At 44.7% G+C, this 18,920-nt stretch overlaps 1 protein-coding gene and 2 long non-coding RNA genes across 9 annotated transcripts in view; 1 reads left to right on the top strand and 2 right to left on the bottom strand.

Annotated features, from left to right (window-relative positions):
* Positions 1-18,920, bottom strand: part of LOC140075965 (uncharacterized) — a 222,265-nt gene that overhangs the window by 111,016 nt on the left and 92,329 nt on the right. The gene's annotated exons all lie outside the window — the stretch shown is intronic.
* LOC140075980 (uncharacterized) lies at positions 681-3,401 on the bottom strand. Of its 3 annotated transcripts, none has more exons than XR_011849491.1 (6): positions 2,824-3,401; positions 2,670-2,743; positions 2,424-2,573; positions 2,264-2,343; positions 2,007-2,167; positions 681-1,496 (listed from the first exon to the last, which is right to left on the bottom strand). It is a non-coding gene; the product is annotated as an uncharacterized lncRNA (long non-coding RNA). The 3 variants fall into 3 exon arrangements; XR_011849490.1 differs by having other exon boundaries at positions 2,670-2,730; positions 2,824-3,399; XR_011849492.1 differs by lacking the exons at positions 2,264-2,343; positions 2,424-2,573 and having other exon boundaries at positions 2,670-2,730; positions 2,824-3,380.
* LOC140075979 (uncharacterized) lies at positions 9,813-13,965 on the top strand. Of its 4 annotated transcripts, XR_011849488.1 has the most exons (7): positions 9,818-11,644; positions 11,738-11,798; positions 11,895-12,044; positions 12,125-12,204; positions 12,301-12,461; positions 12,972-13,495; positions 13,803-13,965. It is a non-coding gene; the product is annotated as an uncharacterized lncRNA (long non-coding RNA). The 4 variants fall into 4 exon arrangements; XR_011849486.1 differs by having other exon boundaries at positions 9,813-11,644; positions 12,972-13,965; XR_011849487.1 differs by having other exon boundaries at positions 9,813-11,644; positions 11,725-11,798; positions 12,972-13,965.

Here is an 18,920-nt window from a genome sequence, read left to right as displayed (position 1 = left end):
GTGCTCCTGCCAAGGAGAAGAAGCAATGGAAACAACAAGGTGCTAAAAAGGACCAAGGGATCTGGAAGATAAGAAATCTGATATGCTTCCCCAAGAGATTGTACCCTGCAGTCATTACATGGGCACATGGAGCCACCCACAGAGGAAAGAACCAAGCTTATGCATGCATCCAAAGAATTTACCATGCACCAGGAGTAGTAAAGCGTCCATACCTTATGTCAAACCGCCCACTTCCTGAAAGTGACAGGTACCACGCCCCCTTTGATTCAGAAGTACACGCCCCTTTGATTTAGTCTTATTTCTCTCCCTTTTTTTTATGGGGTTTCTGTAATGTGAGGGTGCAGGTGCAGAGTGAACCCCCTTTTTATGTGATCTGTAGCAGATTCATATTATATTGGATGTCACACATAGTTTAATTTAACTTTAATTGGGTCTTGTATAACATTTATATAAAATGTTTAATCATAGATAAAATGAAACAAAAATGAAACAGACGCCTCAATGTTTAACGTTTTATTGAGCAAAAATTGTATACAGCAAAGAATAATAAAAATGTATAAAAATTCACACAATTGCATTAATCTGATACAAAAACAATGAGTTTAATTTATACAGCAAAGAATAAAATTTTGTATGTTTTCTGTAGAAGTTCTGGACAAGAGCCTGTGAGAGGCTCAATAAGCCTAGATAGCAGATTCATATTATATTGGGTGTCACACATAGTTTAGTTTAATTTAACTTTAATTGTATATTTATCTAATGCAGTGTTTTTACTTGAAGTATAAATTGAACCCCCCCCCCCCTTCCCCCTTTGATTCAGGCCAATTTCCCTTTCTCCCTTTTTTCTAATACAAAAAACTAAATCCCAAATAAAAAGAAATATTACTATGTTGTAACACAGAGTTTAATATAACTTTAATACAAAGTTAAATATTGAGCAAAAGCTTATACAGCAAAGAATAAAATTAGAGCCTGTGAGAGGCTCAATAAGTTTAGCATCTAAGGGTCGCTCTGTCCTTCTGTTCTCAGCTGATAAGATCCCATTAGCACACTGCCCCTACATTCATTACACAGTATGATGCAATATGATGTATCAGAAAAGAAAAAACAAAGTTACGTGAATGCTGAAGTGCTAAGATAAGGAAGTACCTGACAGGATATACTTTTTACACAAAAAAACATAAGTTTAAATACACTTACCCAATATGCTACATCAGCATGTATAACACTAGTAGAAACAATTGCATTACAGAGTTAGCCACACGTTACATGAATGCTGAAGTGCTAAGATAAGGAAGTACCTGACAGAATCGAATGGTTCAATCAGTGACATTTTTATTTCTTCCAGATTCTCTCGCGTAGTTGAATTACCCACATCTGTAGAGGATATTTAGTTCAGCCATGGCTTGCAGAAATATGTCCCAGCCAGTAGGCATTTTGTTTTTAGCAGGCTGTGACTCTGAGTCAGGTCTCTCAAAATGCTGTACCATGCGTATCTGGAAAGGACATCAATTACAGTTGAAATATATTTCAGGATATCGTTTTCTTACACCAAGCCCCCTGACTGTGATACATAACTTTAATAGGTATATTCAAATATTTCTCAAATTCTTCGCCAGGATGGGGGCCCTATCTTTTAAAAAGAAATGCTTTGCCCTAGTTACCTCAGACCCCTACTAGTCATATCTAGTCATAAATTATGTTCCCCAGCTATCTTTTTATACTCGGCAAGTAGCTCTTGACAGTCTTTCTGTGGGTCCGATATGTCCTGTATTTTATTGTAAGGGAATGTCCTATGCTCAGACTGTAAATACCTATTCATGCAAGATTTTATTGATGGTGTATTCTGTCAGACGCGTATCTGAAGGCCGTCAAACGGTTCATGCAATTATACATTTCTACAAAGCGCCGTAGTTTTTTCTGTAGATAACTGATCTATCTGTGTATGTGAGACGTGTTTATTTCTGCAACCCGAAAATTGTTTGGTTCTATAAAGTGCGGCTTACCATCAGTATCTTTGTAAGCTTTATTTTCATCCGCCTCAGGGATTGCAGGTAACAATGGCGATCTTTTAGAGTTTTCTATCATTTCATTACATCTTCTGCGCCAGGTTCAGCGATGCTAAGTTGCCTATTTTCAGTTTTAGGTTTGAATTTCCTGGATCGCACTGAAAATGTAGTTATAGACACGTTTAATGATCTTAGATATTATTACATTACTTATACATTTTCACATCAAAAAAAGTTTTATGTATCTATATTACTTTTTTCTACCCGCGCCGCTCTGCTTTTTTCTTCTCAACATCAGAAGTCCGGGTGTCCTCTATTACAACAACCTTTCCTTCTACACGGAAAATGTATATTTAATAATACTTTTTGCGCACAATTATTAAAATATAACTGCTAAATCATGTAAGTACTAACCATTAATGAGCCGCGACATATCAGAATCTAAATTGGCTTCCGCGACTGACTGGTCATAATTCATTGGCACAAAACACTCTTGAGCCGGGGACTGAACACAATGTAACGCCACCATAAATGTGTCGCCAATTTCGGTATTCAGAAATTCCACTTAAACAAGGAGATACCCCGCAATCAATTATAGAAAACATCAAAGGCGAAATGACGGAAAAAAGTAAAAAATAAATAAATAAAGATTCTGGTTACCTAATTGAGTATCTGTGATATTATTGGATAGGGACAATGCAATATTATCCTGGTACTCCATCTAAAAATAATAACTTTACATTAAAAATATACACAGACACAATTCTGTACACTGTAATATAACAAGTAATAAAAAAATGTAACTACAACTTACTTTTTGGATGTATTTCTGAACTAGGTCTTGACGAGTTGTCTGAAGACAAGAGTCTCAATAAGCTTAGACAGATAAGCTAACCTCTGCTTTGTCTGGTCTTATATCCTGTGTTTTCAGCTGATAAGAGGTCGGGGGTTGAAGTGAAGCGCCTGTAAATAACATGTCAGTAATTGCATGTCAGAGGCATTATGTGATATAATCCTATACTATACTGAATGATATCATATTATGTAAAGCCTTGTATAGAAGGTGTAACAGTGATATACAATCAAATTGCAGGAGATTTATTGTTTTCACTGGAAATATGTTGAACATGCGCTATGACAATACATAAATATGGCACTACTTCACATAACGCATTACATTTAGGTATGTAGCCATTTTATCCGGATATGGTATATAAATCATAAATATAGTCAATTTTAAATTGATTCTCATGTGGGTGGATAAATTGGTAAGTCTTTATTATGTGATAAAATAAATAAATAAACCATATCATAGGCGCATATTGATGTTTAGCAATTAATTATATGATGTTACTACACATAATATATATTGTTAAAATTTTATAACAAATGCAAATAGTGAATTTAAAACAAGTTAGCAAATAACTAATTCCAAAATGACATTCAGGATTAAGAACAGGGACATTAAGGCACGGATATTTCAAATGATAATGCAACATTATTTTGTTTTTCATTCCTGGAGGGAATTTAGTATTTAGCTGCATTATCCAGTGGGCATTGCGATCGAATAGAAGACTCCTCATATCTTCATCTTCATCCAGGAAATATTACTGGAAATGAAATGTAATGCATGAAGTGTGTAATATAATAGATGGACTAGATACAGTGGATGCTGACAATACGGGCTGCAAAAGCAGTATCACTCTACTCTTCTCACCAAGTAGAATTGCCATTGGCAAACATGATATTAATCTCTAACAACTTCTAATTAAGCCTTGTTTCACTTCAGTAACATTTAGAATATACTGCATGCAAGGTAAGCTGCCGGCTGCCTCCATGTCTAGTCATTGTGGCCCATGATGAGAAGTAATTATTGGCTTTAGAAAATTAAGAACAAGATCATTGGAATGTACACCTTCTGCGTCTACTGTGTGCACTGCTTGTCTTAGGGCATTCAGACTTTGAGTATTTGCATTGAATATCTGTGCAAAAATCTAGATTAAAATCTGGAAAATGATCTCATTCTACCTCCCTCAAATATGAAGAGGGTTTCCGCAGTTTCATTCACAAGTAGAAAAAGATCAGATGTGAACCTGTGAATTCTGCCATGGATTCTTAAATAAAAATGTATATCTGCTTTGAAATCCTTAACAAGTGTCCTCAGACTCACAGACATGTCTAATGTAACTAAAATATGAAATGTTCTCTGCCACTTTAGTGACAAAGTGTGAATAATGGCGGGTTAGACATTGTATGAAAAATTAAATTAAAAAAATAAATAAGTTAAAAAACATTTGTCAACTTTATGAAATGTGATAGAAATTCTATGTGACCTGAAGATACCGCAAACTAGATATCTAAACTAGATATTATTTAGATTTCATATGATATTAGACTTTATGAAACTGGTGATTTGTCTTTGCTTAAAGAGAATCTGTCACAACAATCTAGACTGTATCCCCACACCCGCCACAGCCTTTTAAATCTGTCCTCCCATGTCAAGGCTCACACATGTTATAGACTCACGATTTGTTTTTTAGTAAATAATGAATTAAAAGCTAAATTTTATAGGTCAAAAGGACCTTCTGTGTTGCTCCCTAAGCAACAATTGTAAATACATTTATAAAGATTATAGGTCCGACCGCTAAGTGGTCTTAGGACTATCTAATTGTAACTCAGAAAATTGCAATTGACACAATTGTTTTCAATCAAATATGATAATGCTCATTAATTTCCAAAATTTGGGAATTCGATTGCAACCATAATATATCATAAAAGTATGGAAATCTAAACAAATTATTGGCAGACCTCAGAGGTCCATTAGCAAACCCCCATATTAATTACGCAAAACAGAAGTTAGGGAATGGCGAAGTAATAAGATAAGAGAAGATCTGTCAGGAAGCACACATCACCACATTAATGCTGAAGTGATAAGATAAGGGAAAATTAGGAAATACTACCTTTACACAACCCCAAGAGCCACATGAGAATCATGGAAACATGATTGCAATCTTGTATCAGGGACTGTGTGGGGCTTTATTGTCTAGATCAGGGGTCGGGAACCTATGGCTCGCGAGCCAGATGTGGCTCTTTTGATGGCCGCATCTGGCTCGCAGCCAGGGCTCCTATCCAGGGGCATTACTACAGCCGTGGCATCTGCTACGCTGCCTGTCAAGACCAGGGGCCCTTATCTGGCTCCTGTTGTGCCCCCGGCTGTAGTAATGCCCCTGGATGTAATCGGCAGAGCAGCGCAGGGTCCGCGGGGTTAATTCAGGGGCGGCGCCTCTCTCTCCCTCCCTGCAGCAGTCTCCTCCGTGTGTGAGAGAGGGAGGGGGAGGAGACTGTCTGCCTGCAGCCAATCCCGGGGCTGGATGTAGCAGCACGGGAGATTCAGACAGAGGAGACCAGAGAGCTGCACACTCAGGAGACCTCCAGCACCTGAGGAGAAGGAGTCAGCAGCCGGGGATCAGCCAGAGATAAGTGCTCCCTCCCCCCAGTGTCTCCTCACACTCTGCACTAACCCCTTAGTGTCCTGTGTGCAGGAGCAGCTATGAAGCTCCTAAGTGTCCCTTACAGACCCCTCTGCATCATCCCCTCATATCTTCCCCCACCACTGCATTTCTACATTAATGTGAGGTTCTGCAGCAGCTGAGATACAAAATAGCTAGGACCTAAGACAAAATTGTGGTGCACGTCAGTAATAAATGTGGCGCTTGGTCCGGCTTAGCAGTAACAGCAGTCTAGCAGTCTTGTGGGACACAGAGCAGCCGCCACATAAAACTGGCGCAGACACTTTAACAAATGTGTATTGGGATGTTCTGCGGGGGGTGGCGTGTGTATAATAATGTTCTGCGGGGGGTGGCGTGTGTATAATAATGTTCTGCGGGGGGTGACGTGTGTATAATAATGTTCTGCGGGGGGTGACGTGTGTATAATAATGTTCTGCGGGGGGTGACGTGTGTATAATAATGTTCTGCGGGGGGTGGCGTGTGTATAATAATGTTCTGCGGCGGGTGGCGTGTGTATAATAATGTTCTGCGGCGGGTGGCGTGTCTATAATAATGTTCTGCGGCGGGTGGCGTGTGTATAATAATGTTCTGCGGCGGGTGGCGTGTGTATTATAATGTTCTGCGGGGGGTGGCGTGTATATAATAATGTTCTGCGGCGGGTGGCGTGTGTATTATAATGTTCTGCGGCGGGTGGCGTGTGTATTATAATGTTCTGCGGGGGGTGGCGTGTATATAATAATGTTCTGTGGCGGGTGGCGTGTGTATTATAATGTTCTGCGGCGGGTGGCATGTGTATTATAATGTTCTGCGGGGGGTGGCGTGTGTATAATAATGTTCTGCGGCGGGTGGCGTGTGTATTATAATGTTCTGCGGGGGGTGGCGTGTATATAATAATGTTCTGTGGCGGGTGGCGTGTGTATTATAATGTTCTGCGGCGGGTGGCGTGTGTATTATAATGTTCTGCGGCGGGTGGCGTGTGTATTATAATGTTCTGCGGCGGGTGGCGTGTGTATAATAATGTTCTGCGGGGGGTGGCGTGTGTATAATAATGTTCTGCGGGGGGTGACGTGTGTATAATAATGTTCTGCGGGGGGTGACGTGTGTATAATAATGTTCTGCGGGGGGTGGCGTGTGTATAATAATGTTCTGCGGCGGGTGGCGTGTGTATAATAATGTTCTGCGGCGGGTGGCGTGTCTATAATAATGTTCTGCGGCGGGTGGCGTGTGTATAATAATGTTCTGCGGCGGGTGGCGTGTGTATTATAATGTTCTGCGGGGGGTGGCGTGTATATAATAATGTTCTGCGGCGGGTGGCGTGTGTATTATAATGTTCTGCGGCGGGTGGCGTGTGTATTATAATGTTCTGCGGGGGGTGGCGTGTATATAATAATGTTCTGTGGCGGGTGGCGTGTGTATTATAATGTTCTGCGGCGGGTGGCATGTGTATTATAATGTTCTGCGGGGGGTGGCGTGTGTATAATAATGTTCTGCGGCGGGTGGCGTGTGTATTATAATGTTCTGCGGGGGGTGGCGTGTATATAATAATGTTCTGCGGCGGGTGGCGTGTGTATTATAATGTTCTGCGGCGGGTGGCGTGTGTATTATAATGTTCTGCGGGGGGTGGCGTGTATATAATAATGTTCTGCGGCGGGTGGCGTGTGTATTATAATGTTCTGCGGCGGGTGGCGTGTGTATTATAATGTTCTGCGGGGGGTGGCGTGTATATAATAATGTTCTGCGGGGGGTGGCGTGTGTATAATAATGTTCTGCGGCGGGTGGCGTGTGTATTATAATGTTCTGCGGCGGGTGACGTGTGTATTATAATGTTCTGCGGGGGGTGGCGTGTGTATAATAATGTTCTGCGGCGGGTGGCGTGTGTATTATAATGTTGTGCGGGGGGTGGCGTGTGTATAATAATGTTCTGCGGCGGGTGGCGTGTGTATTATAATGTTCTGCGGGGGGTGGCGTGTGTATAATAATGTTCTGCGGCGGGTGGCGTGTGTATTATAATGTTCTGCGGGGGGTGGCGTGTGTATAATAATGTTCTGCGGCGGGTGGCGTGTGTATTATAATGTTCTGCGGCGGGTGGCGTGTGTATTATAATGTTCTGCGGGGGGTGGCGTGTGTATAATAATGTTCTGCGGCGGGTGGCGTGTGTATTATAATGTTCTGCGGGGGGTGGCGTGTGTATAATAATGTTCTGCGGCGGGTGGCGTGTGTATTATAATGTTCTGCGGGGGGTGGCGTGTGTATAATAATGTTCTGCGGCGGGTGGCGTGTGTATTATAATGTTCTGCGGCGGGTGACGTGTGTATTATAATGTTCTGCGGGGGGTGGCGTGTGTATAATAATGTTCTGCGGCGGGTGGCGTGTGTATTATAATGTTCTGCGGGGGGTGGCGTGTGTATAATAATGTTCTGCGGCGGGTGGCGTGTGTATTATAATGTTCTGCGGGGGGTGGCGTGTGTATAATAATGTTCTGCGGCGGGTGGCGTGTGTATTATAATGTTCTGCGGCGGGTGACGTGTGTATTATAATGTTCTGCGGGGGGTGGCGTGTGTATAATAATGTTCTGCGGCGGGTGGCGTGTGTATTATAATGTTCTGCGGTGGGTGGCGTGTGTATTATAATGTTCTGCGGCGGGTGGCGTGTATATAATAATGTTCTGCGGGGGGTGGCGTGTGTATTATAATGTTCTGCGGTGGGTGGCGTGTGTATTATAATGTTCTGCGGGGGGTGGCGTGTGTATAATAATGTTCTGCGGCGGGTGGCGTGTGTATTATAATGTTCTGCGGCGGGTGGCGTGTGTATTATAATGTTCTGCGGTGGGTGACGTGTGTATTATAATGTTCTGCGGGGGGTGGCGTGTGTATAATAATGTTCTGCGGCGGGTGGCGTGTGTATTATAATGTTCTGCGGCGGGTGGCGTGTGTATTATAATGTTCTGCGGCGGGTGGCGTGTGTATTATAATGTTCTGCGGGGGGTGGCGTGTGTATAATAATGTTCTGCGGCGGGTGGCGTGTGTATTATAATGTTCTGCGGCGGGTGGCGTGTGTATAATAATGTTCTGCGGGGGGTGGCGTGTGTATAATAATGTTCTGCGGGGGGGTGGCGTGTGTATAATAATGTTCTGCGGCGGGTGGCGTGTGTATTATAATGTTCTGCGGGGGGTGGCGTGTGTATAATAATGTTCTGCGGCGGGTGGCGTGTGTATTATAATGTTCTGCGGGGGGTGGCGTGTGTATAATAATGTTCTGCGGCGGGTGGCGTGTGTATAATAATGTACTGCGGGGGGTGGTGTTTGTATAATAATGTACTGCGGGGGGTGGCGTGTGTATAATAATGTTCTGCGGCGGGTGGCGTGTGTATTATAATGTTCTGCGGCGGGTGGCGTGTGTATAATAATGTTCTGCGGGGGGTGGCGTGTGTATAATAATGTTCTGCGGGGGGGTGGCGTGTGTATAATAATGTTCTGCGGCGGGTGGCGTGTGTATTATAATGTTCTGCGGCGGGTGGCGTGTGTATTATAATGTTCTGCGGGGGGTGACGTGTGTATAATAATGTTCTGCGGCGGGTGGCGTGTGTATAATAATGTTCTGCGGCGGGTGGCGTGTGTATTATAATGTTCTGCGGCGGGTGGCGTGTGTATTATAATGTTCTGCGGCGGGTGGCGTGTGTATAATAATGTTCTGCGGGGGGTGGCGTGTGTATAATAATGTTCTGCGGGGGGTGACGTGTGTATAATAATGTTCTGCGGGGGGTGGCGTGTGTATAATAATGTTCTGCGGCGGGTGGCGTGTGTATTATAATGTTCTGCGGGGGTGGCGTGTGTATAATAATGTACTGCGGGGGGTGGCGTGTGTATAATAATGTTCTGCGGGGGGTGGCGTGTGTATAATAATGTACTGCGGGGGGTGGCGTGTGTATAATAATGTTCTGCGGGGGGTGGCGTGTGTATTATAATGTTCTGCGGGGGGTGGCGTGTGTATAATAATGTTCTGCGGCGGGTGGCGTGTGTATTATAATGTTCTGCGGCGGGTGGCGTGTGTATAATAATGTTCTGCGGCGGGTGGCGTGTGTATAATAATGTTCTGCGGGGGGTGGCGTGTGTATAATAATGTTCTGCGGCGGGTGGCGTGTGTATTATAATGTTCTGCGGGGGGTGGCGTGTGTATAATAATGTTCTGCGGTGGGTGGCGTGTGTATAATAATGTTCTGCGGCGGGTGGCGTGTGTATTATAATGTTCTGCGGCGGGTGGCGTGTGTATTATAATGTTCTGCGGGGGGTGGCGTGTGTATAATAATGTTCTGCGGCGGGTGGCGTGTGTATTATAATGTTCTGCGGTGGGTGGCGTGATCCCCGACAAAAATGCGGCCGCGGGACCCTCAGTAAATAAGCCCCATTGTACGGCTCTTGCAGAATTATATTTTAAAATATGTGACGCTTATGGCTCTCTCAGCCAAAAAGGTTCCTGACCCCTGGTCTAGATTGTTGTGACAGATTCTCTTTAAGCAAAGACAAATCACCAGTTTCATAAAGTCTAATATCATATGAAATCTAAATAATATCTAGTTTAGATATCTAGTTTGCGGTATCTTCAGGTCACATAGAATTTCTATCACATTTCATAAAGTTGACAAATGTTTTTTAACTTATTTATTTTTTTAATTTAATTTTTCATACAATGTCTAACCCGCCATTATTCACACTTTGTCACTAAAGTGGCAGAGAACATTTCATATTTTAGTTACATTAGACATGTCTGTGAGTCTGAGGACACTTGTTAAGGATTTCAAAGCAGATATACATTTTTATTTAAGAATCCATGGCAGAATTCACAGGTTCACATCTGATCTTTTTCTACTTGTGAATGAAACTGCGGAAACCCTCTTCATATTTGAGGGAGGTAGAATGAGATCATTTTCCAGATTTTAATCTAGATTTTTGCACAGATATTCAATGCAAATACTCAAAGTCTGAATGCCCTAAGACAAGCAGTGCACACAGTAGACGCAGAAGGTGTACATTCCAATGATCTTGTTCTTAATTTTCTAAAGCCAATAATTACTTCTCATCATGGGCCACAATGACTAGACATGGAGGCAGCCGGCAGCTTACCTTGCATGCAGTATATTCTAAATGTTACTGAAGTGAAACAAGGCTTAATTAGAAGTTGTTAGAGATTAATATCATGTTTGCCAATGGCAATTCTACTTGGTGAGAAGAGTAGAGTGATACTGCTTTTGCAGCCCGTATTGTCAGCATCCACTGTATCTAGTCCATCTATTATATTACACACTTCATGCATTACATTTCATTTCCAGTAATATTTCCTTACCTTAAAGAGATGAAGATATGAGGAGTCTTCTATTCGATCGCAATGCCCACTGGATAATGCAGCTAAATACTAAATTCCCTCCAGGAATGAAAAACAAAATAATGTTGCATTATCATTTGAAATATCCGTGCCTTAATGTCCCTGTTCTTAATCCTGAATGTCATTTTGGTGTTAGTTATTTGCTAACTTGTTTTAAATTCACTATTTGCATTTGTTATAAAATTTTAACAATATATATTATGTGTAGTAACATCATATAATTAATTGCTAAACATCAATATGCGCCTATGATATGGTTTATTTATTTATTTTATCACATAATAAAGACTTACCAATTTATCCACCCACATGAGAATCAATTTAAAATTGACTATATTTATGATTTATATACCATATCCGGATAAAATGGCTACATACCTAAATGTAATGCGTTATGTGAAGTAGTGCCATATTTATGTATTGTCATAGCGCATGTTCAACATATTTCCAGTGAAAACAATAAATCTCCTGCAATTTGATTGTATATCACTGTTACACCTTCTATACAAGGCTTTACATAATATGATATCATTCAGTATAGTATAGGATTATATCACATAATGCCTCTGACATGCAATTACTGACATGTTATTTACAGGCGCTTCACTTCAACCCCCGACCTCTTATCAGCTGAAAACACAGGATATAAGACCAGACAAAGCAGAGGTTAGCTTATCTGTCTAAGCTTATTGAGACTCTTGTCTTCAGACAACTCGTCAAGACCTAGTTCAGAAATACATCCAAAAAGTAAGTTGTAGTTACATTTTTTTATTACTTGTTATATTACAGTGTACAGAATTGTGTCTGTGTATATTTTTAATGTAAAGTTATTATTTTTAGATGGAGTACCAGGATAATATTGCATTGTCCCTATCCAATAATATCACAGATACTCAATTAGGTAACCAGAATCTTTATTTATTTATTTTTTACTTTTTTCCGTCATTTCGCCTTTGATGTTTTCTATAATTGATTGCGGGGTATCTCCTTGTTTAAGTGGAATTTCTGAATACCGAAATTGGCGACACATTTATGGTGGCGTTACATTGTGTTCAGTCCCCGGCTCAAGAGTGTTTTGTGCCAATGAATTATGACCAGTCAGTCGCGGAAGCCAATTTAGATTCTGATATGTCGCGGCTCATTAATGGTTAGTACTTACATGATTTAGCAGTTATATTTTAATAATTGTGCGCAAAAAGTATTATTAAATATACATTTTCCGTGTAGAAGGAAAGGTTGTTGTAATAGAGGACACCCGGACTTCTGATGTTGAGAAGAAAAAAGCAGAGCGGCGCGGGTAGAAAAAAGTAATATAGATACATAAAACTTTTTTTGATGTGAAAATGTATAAGTAATGTAATAATATCTAAGATCATTAAACGTGTCTATAACTACATTTTCAGTGCGATCCAGGAAATTCAAACCTAAAACTGAAAATAGGCAACTTAGCATCGCTGAACCTGGCGCAGAAGATGTAATGAAATGATAGAAAACTCTAAAAGATCGCCATTGTTACCTGCAATCCCTGAGGCGGATGAAAATAAAGCTTACAAAGATACTGATGGTAAGCCGCACTTTATAGAACCAAACAATTTTCGGGTTGCAGAAATAAACACGTCTCACATACACAGATAGATCAGTTATCTACAGAAAAAACTACGGCGCTTTGTAGAAATGTATAATTGCATGAACCGTTTGACGGCCTTCAGATACGCGTCTGACAGAATACACCATCAATAAAATCTTGCATGAATAGGTATTTACAGTCTGAGCATAGGACATTCCCTTACAATAAAATACAGGACATATCGGACCCACAGAAAGACTGTCAAGAGCTACTTGCTGAGTATAAAAAGATAGCTGGGGAACATAATTTATGACTAGATATGACTAGTAGGGGTCTGAGTTAACTAGGGCAAAGCATTTCTTTTTAAAAGATAGGGCCCCCATCCTGGCGAAGAATTTGAGAAATATTTGAATATACCTATTAAAGTTATGTATCACAGTCAGGGGGCTTGGTGTAAGAAAACGATATCCTGAAATATATTTCAACTGTAATTGATGTCCTTTCCAGATACGCATGGTACAGCATTTTGAGAGACCTGACTCAGAGTCACAGCCTGCTAAAAACAAAATGCCTACTGGCTGGGACATATTTCTGCAAGCCATGGCTGAACTAAATATCCTCTACAGATGTGGGTAATTCAACTACGCGAGAGAATCTGGAAGAAATAAAAATGTCACTGATTGAACCATTCGATTCTGTCAGGTACTTCCTTATCTTAGCACTTCAGCATTCATGTAACGTGTGGCTAACTCTGTAATGCAATTGTTTCTACTAGTGTTATACATGCTGATGTAGCATATTGGGTAAGTGTATTTAAACTTATGTTTTTTTGTGTAAAAAGTATATCCTGTCAGGTACTTCCTTATCTTAGCACTTCAGCATTCACGTAACTTTGTTTTTTCTTTTCTGATACATCATATTGCATCATACTGTGTAATGAATGTAGGGGCAGTGTGCTAATGGGATCTTATCAGCTGAGAACAGAAGGACAGAGCGACCCTTAGATGCTAAACTTATTGAGCCTCTCACAGGCTCTAATTTTATTCTTTGCTGTATAAGCTTTTGCTCAATATTTAACTTTGTATTAAAGTTATATTAAACTCTGTGTTACAACATAGTAATATTTCTTTTTATTTGGGATTTAGTTTTTTGTATTAGAAAAAAGGGAGAAAAGGGAAATTGGCCTGAATCAAAGGGGGAAGGGGGGGGGGGTTCAATTTATACTTCAAGTAAACACTGCATTAGATAAATATACAATTAAAGTTAAATTAAACTAAACTATGTGTGACACCCAATATAATATGAATCTGCTATCTAAGCTTATTGAGCCTCTCACAGGCTCTTGTCCAGAACTTCTACAGAAAACATACAAAATTTTATTCTTTGCTGTATAAATTAAACTCATTGTTTTTGTATCAGATTAATGCAATTGTGTGAATTTTTATACATTTTTATTATTCTTTGCTGTATACAATTTTTGCTCAATAAAACGTTAAACATTGAGGCGTCTGTTTCATTTTTGTTTCATTTTATCTATGATTAAACATTGCATATAAATGTTATACAAGACCCAATTAAAGTTAAATTAAACTATGTGTGACATCCAATATAATATGAATCTGCTACAGATCACATAAAAAGGGGGTTCACTCTGCACCTGCACCCTCACATTACAGAAACCCCATAAAAAAAAGGGAGAGAAATAAGACTAAATCAAAGGGGCGTGTACTTCTGAATCAAAGGGGGCGTGGTACCTGTCACTTTCAGGAAGTGGGCGGTTTGACATAAGGTATAGACGCTTTACTACTCATGTCAAATCAAAGGTAACTTCACCTGTATTTCCTCCGACGTTACTAATGCAAAAACCCCTCTGGGGGTGTTTGGAAAGGAGTTCTGTCAAGAAAATGTCTCCATGGACCCAGCCCTATTATCCACCCTCTTCCTTTATGATGTTTTTTGGCTTTGTGGGAATGGTAAATTGAGAAACCGCCTTCCCCCGTCATGGAAAGGTCAATGTGCTTTGGTTAAATTAGTTATGTCCTTCTTAATGTTACCCTGGGATCCACACCATAAGGATGGACAAGTAAAAAGAAAATGGTCACAAGGTATCATTGATTATAAGCAAGATCCTGATGTGTACATAGAGAGTATTGGTGACCCAAGGGGGGGTCCCAGGCGATACGAGGCCCAGGATCAGATTGCAGCAGGATTTGCCTCCATCATTCCCCAGGTCCAGAGTAACAAGAATGTAGATTGGATAAATGACATTTACTATAACGAGCCGAGGTTTGTGAATTATAGCAGGGATGCTTTCACCGGTATTGTAGAAGAGCTGGGCCCTAACACTAGGATGACCCTGCAGAATACAATGACTCGGGATATGATACTCGCGGAGAAAGGTGCGGTGTGCGGGATGATAGGGGACGACTGTCGCACTTACATCCCCCGTAATTCAGACGCGGACGGTAAAACAATGACAGCAAAAAAGAAGATCACTAAAAACTCAGGGGAGGACACCTCCTGGGCGGCGGGTCTACTAACTGGGCAGGAGGATGGGAGGCCTGGTGCTGCTCGGGATGGTTATTTTGGCTGTATACCCCTGTATAAAAGGTGAGCTAAGAAAATTGCTGATGGCAAAGCCAATGGAGTTTTTCCTAATGTGGAAGAGCAATCCCTATGCTTTATGTCAATGAGGAATAGAAATTTACCCGATTTGCCTGATGTTCCGGCTCCGGAACATCCAGACTCCTCCCTGACAGATGACTTACCCATTATCATGGTCTCAGAATATCCAGACCCTTCCCCAATAACGGAAGCTTTGGTGTAAGGGAAAGGAAGAAGGACTCCTTGGGGGTCATTTACTAAGGGCCCGATTCGCGTTTTCCCGACGTGTTACCCGAATATTTCCGATTTGCGCCCGTTTGCGCCGAATTCCCCTGAATTGCCCCGGGATTTTGGAGCACGCGATCGGATGTTGGCGCATTAGCGCTGGCATTCACGCGACGGAAATCAGGGGGGGGGGGGGGCGTGGCCGAACAAAAACCCGACGGATTCTGAAAAACCGCCGCATTTAAAACGAAAAATGTGTCGCGAAAATTACACTTACCTTCACTAGGTATTGGCCGGTGAATTTCAGGGCACCCCAGCGCGCCTCCGATGATCTGCCCCCATGTGTTAGTTAGGTTAGTGCTGGGAAGTTAACCTGAGCGCCGCAAGGGCCCGTTGGGTTGACGACTCATTGAAGCAAATCCTCTCCCTCTCCCATCACATGGACAGCCTGCAGGAAGAATGTATCTCAGCGAAGTGTAGGGAAAAGCTCAGTATTTAGGGGGATTGTGAGGGTCAAGATGATAATGATTATACGTCTATGATAATCACATGCTTTATGATTGTATACATGTGCCCTCTGCACTATATATTTCTGTACTCTGTCTGTTAGGAAATACAGAACTTTTCCCTTAAACCAGTTATAACCAGATATATAGCTGTCAGTGAAACTCAAGTCTCATGATCAAAAGCAGAAGTTTCTCAAGAATAGCACCGGCATCCGGACCAACGGCCGATTTCCTATAACCAACGGTGACTGGAAATTCCCCTGGCATAGCACCCAAGGTCTATGCTTAGCTCTCACCAATTGTAATGACTCTAATGTATGTAACCACGAGAGGTTGTATCAGGAGTTAGACAAGACAAAGACCCCTTACTCAAGTTACCTAAATGTGCATAATGAAGATATTCCTCTGAGATCACCCACCCCTGAAACATATCAAGCAGCCCCCGGAGTAGGGAGAGGTAGAGACGAGAGCGATGCACATATGGGCAGATCTGTAGGTCCTTCTAGACTAAGAGTAGCCGAGAGAAATTCCAGGACTTAGGGGGGACTGTTAAGGTAAATCTAGCTGATAGATCAATTCCTGTCATTTCTACTTGTCTTATTTTCCTAAAAGTTCTGTAACAGAGACTTCATTTTAAGATGGCGCCGCCATCTTGGACGCACCTAAAACTTTGAGGCTGAGGATTTCCCTGTGACGTAAGGATGAGACAGCAGAAAACTCTCCAATCAAGAAGACGTGTTCTGCTTTGGATGCTCCTCCCTTTCTCCTGCTTTTCTATATAGACTGATAGAACAAATAAAACTTGCGCAGAGCAGTAGCACGAGTGACAATGGAATCAGCAGTTGTCTGGGTCATTCCTTACACACATGCGCACAACCAACGCACACTAAAAGAGGATATCATAAATCCTCCCCTAACACTCGATGGCGCCCCCTGCTGCTAGCGGTGTCCTGTGTGATGCTCGCTGGCGCCCCCTGCTGCTAGCGGCGTCCTGTGTGATGCTCGCTGGCGCCCACTGCTGCTAGCGGTGTCCTGTGTGATGCTCGCTGGCGCCCCCTGCTGCTAGCGGTGTCCTGTGTGATGCTCGCTGGCGCCCCCTGCTGCTGGCGGTGTCCTGTGTGATGCTCGCTGGCGCCCCCTGCTGCTAGCGGTGTCCTGTGTGATGCTCTCTGGCGCCCCCTGCTGCTAGCGGCGTCCTGTGTGATGCTCGCTGGCGCCCCATGCTGCTAGCGGTGTCCTGTGTGATGCTCGCTGGCGCCCCCTGCTGCTAGCGGCGTCCTGTGTGATGCTCGCTGGCGCTCCCTGCTGCTAGCGGCGTCCTGTGTGATGCTCTCTGGCGCCCCCTGCTGCTAGCGGCGTCCTGTGTGATGCTCGCTGGCGCCCCATGCTGCTAGCGGTGTCCTGTGTGATGCTCGCTGGCGCCCCCTGCTGCTAGCGGCGTCCTGTGTGATGCTCGCTGGCGCTCCCTGCTGCTAGCGGCGTCCTGTGTGATGCTCTCTGGCGCCCCCTGCTGCTAGCGGCGTCCTGTGTGATGCTCGCTGGCGCCCCATGCTGCTAGCGGTGTCCTGTGTGATGCTCGCTGGCGCCCCCTGCTGCTAGCGGTGTCCTGTGTGATGCTCGCTGGCGCCCCCTGCTGCTAGCGGTGTCCTGTGTGATGCTCGCTGGCGCCCCCTGCTGCTAGCGGTGTCCTGTGTGATGCTCGCTGGCGCCCCCTGCTGCTAGCGGTGTCCCGTGTGATGCTCGCTGGCGCCCCCTGCTGCTAGCGGTGTCCCGTGTGATGCTCGCTGGCGCCCCCTGCTGCTAGCGGTGTCCCGTGTGATGCTCGCTGGCGCCCCCTGCTGCTAGCGGCGCCCTGTGTGATGCTCGCTGGCGCCCCCTGCTGCTAGCGGCGTCCTGTGTGATGCTCGCTGGCGCCCCCTGCTGCTAGCGGCGTCCTGTGTGATGCTCGCTGGCGCCCCCTGCCGCTAGCGGCGTCCTGTGTGATGCTCGCTGGCGCCCCCTGCCGCTAGCGGCGTCCTGTGTGATGCTCGCTGGCGCCCCCTGCCGCTAGGGGCGTCCTGTGTGATGCTCGCTGGCGCCCCCTGCTGCTGGCGGTGTCCTGTGTGATGCCCGCTGGCGCCCCCTGCTTCTAGCGGCGCCCTGTGTGATGCTCGCTGGCGCCCCCTGCTGCTGGCGGTGTCCTGTGTGATGCTCGCTGGCGCCCCCTGCTGCTGGCGGTGTCCTGTGTGATGCTCGCTGGCGCCCCCTTCTGCTGGTGGTGTCCTGTGTGATGCCCGCTGGCGCCCCCTGCTTCTAGCGGCGCCCTGTGTGATGCTCGCTGGCGCCCCCTGCTGCTGGTGGTGTCCTGTGTGATGCCCGCTGGCGCCCCCTGCTTCTAGCGGCGCCCTGTGTGATGCTCGCTGGCGCCCCCTGCTGCTAGCGGTGTCCTGTGTGATGCCCGCTGGCGCCCCCTGCTGCTAGCGGTGTCCTGTGTAATCCCCGGTGGCGCCCCCTGCTGCTAGCGGTGTCCTGTGTGATGCGCGCTGGCGCCCCCTGCTGCTAGCGGTGTCCTGTGTGATGCCCGCTGGCGCCCCCTGCTGCTAGCGGTGTCCTGTGTGATGCCCGCTGGCGCCCCCTGCTGCTAGCGGTGTCCTGTGTGATGCTCGCTGGCGCCCCCTGCTGCTAGCAGTGTCCTGTGTGATGCCCGCTGGCGCCCCCTGCTGCTAGCGGTGTCCTGTGTGATGCTCGCTGGCGCCCCCTGCTGCTAGCGGTGTCCTGTGTGATGCTCGCTGGCGCCCCCTGCTGCTAGCGGTGTCCTGTGTGATGCTCGCTGGCGCCCCCTGCTGCTAGCGGTGTCCTGTGTGATGCTCGCTGGCGCCCCCTGCTGCTAGCAGTGTCCTGTGTGATGCTCGCTGGCGCCCCCTGCTGCTAGCGGTGTCCTGTGTGATGCTCGCTGGCGCCCCCTGCTGCTAGCGGTGTCCTGTGTGATGCTCGCTGGCGCCCCCTGCTGCTAGCGGTGTCCTGTGTGATGCTCGCTGGCGCCCGCTGCTGCTGGCGGTGTCCTGTGTGATGCTCGCTGGCGCCCCCTGCTGCCCTGCGGCTCCTCTACACTGATCAGCTGACACACTGCAGCCAATAGGAA

Source organism: Engystomops pustulosus, chromosome 8 (genome assembly GCF_040894005.1).
Source record: "Engystomops pustulosus chromosome 8, aEngPut4.maternal, whole genome shotgun sequence".
NCBI classification, from domain to species: domain Eukaryota; kingdom Metazoa; phylum Chordata; class Amphibia; order Anura; family Leptodactylidae; genus Engystomops; species Engystomops pustulosus.
Note: the sequence above shows the minus strand (reverse complement) of the source record. Positions and strands in the feature narration are given on the sequence as shown.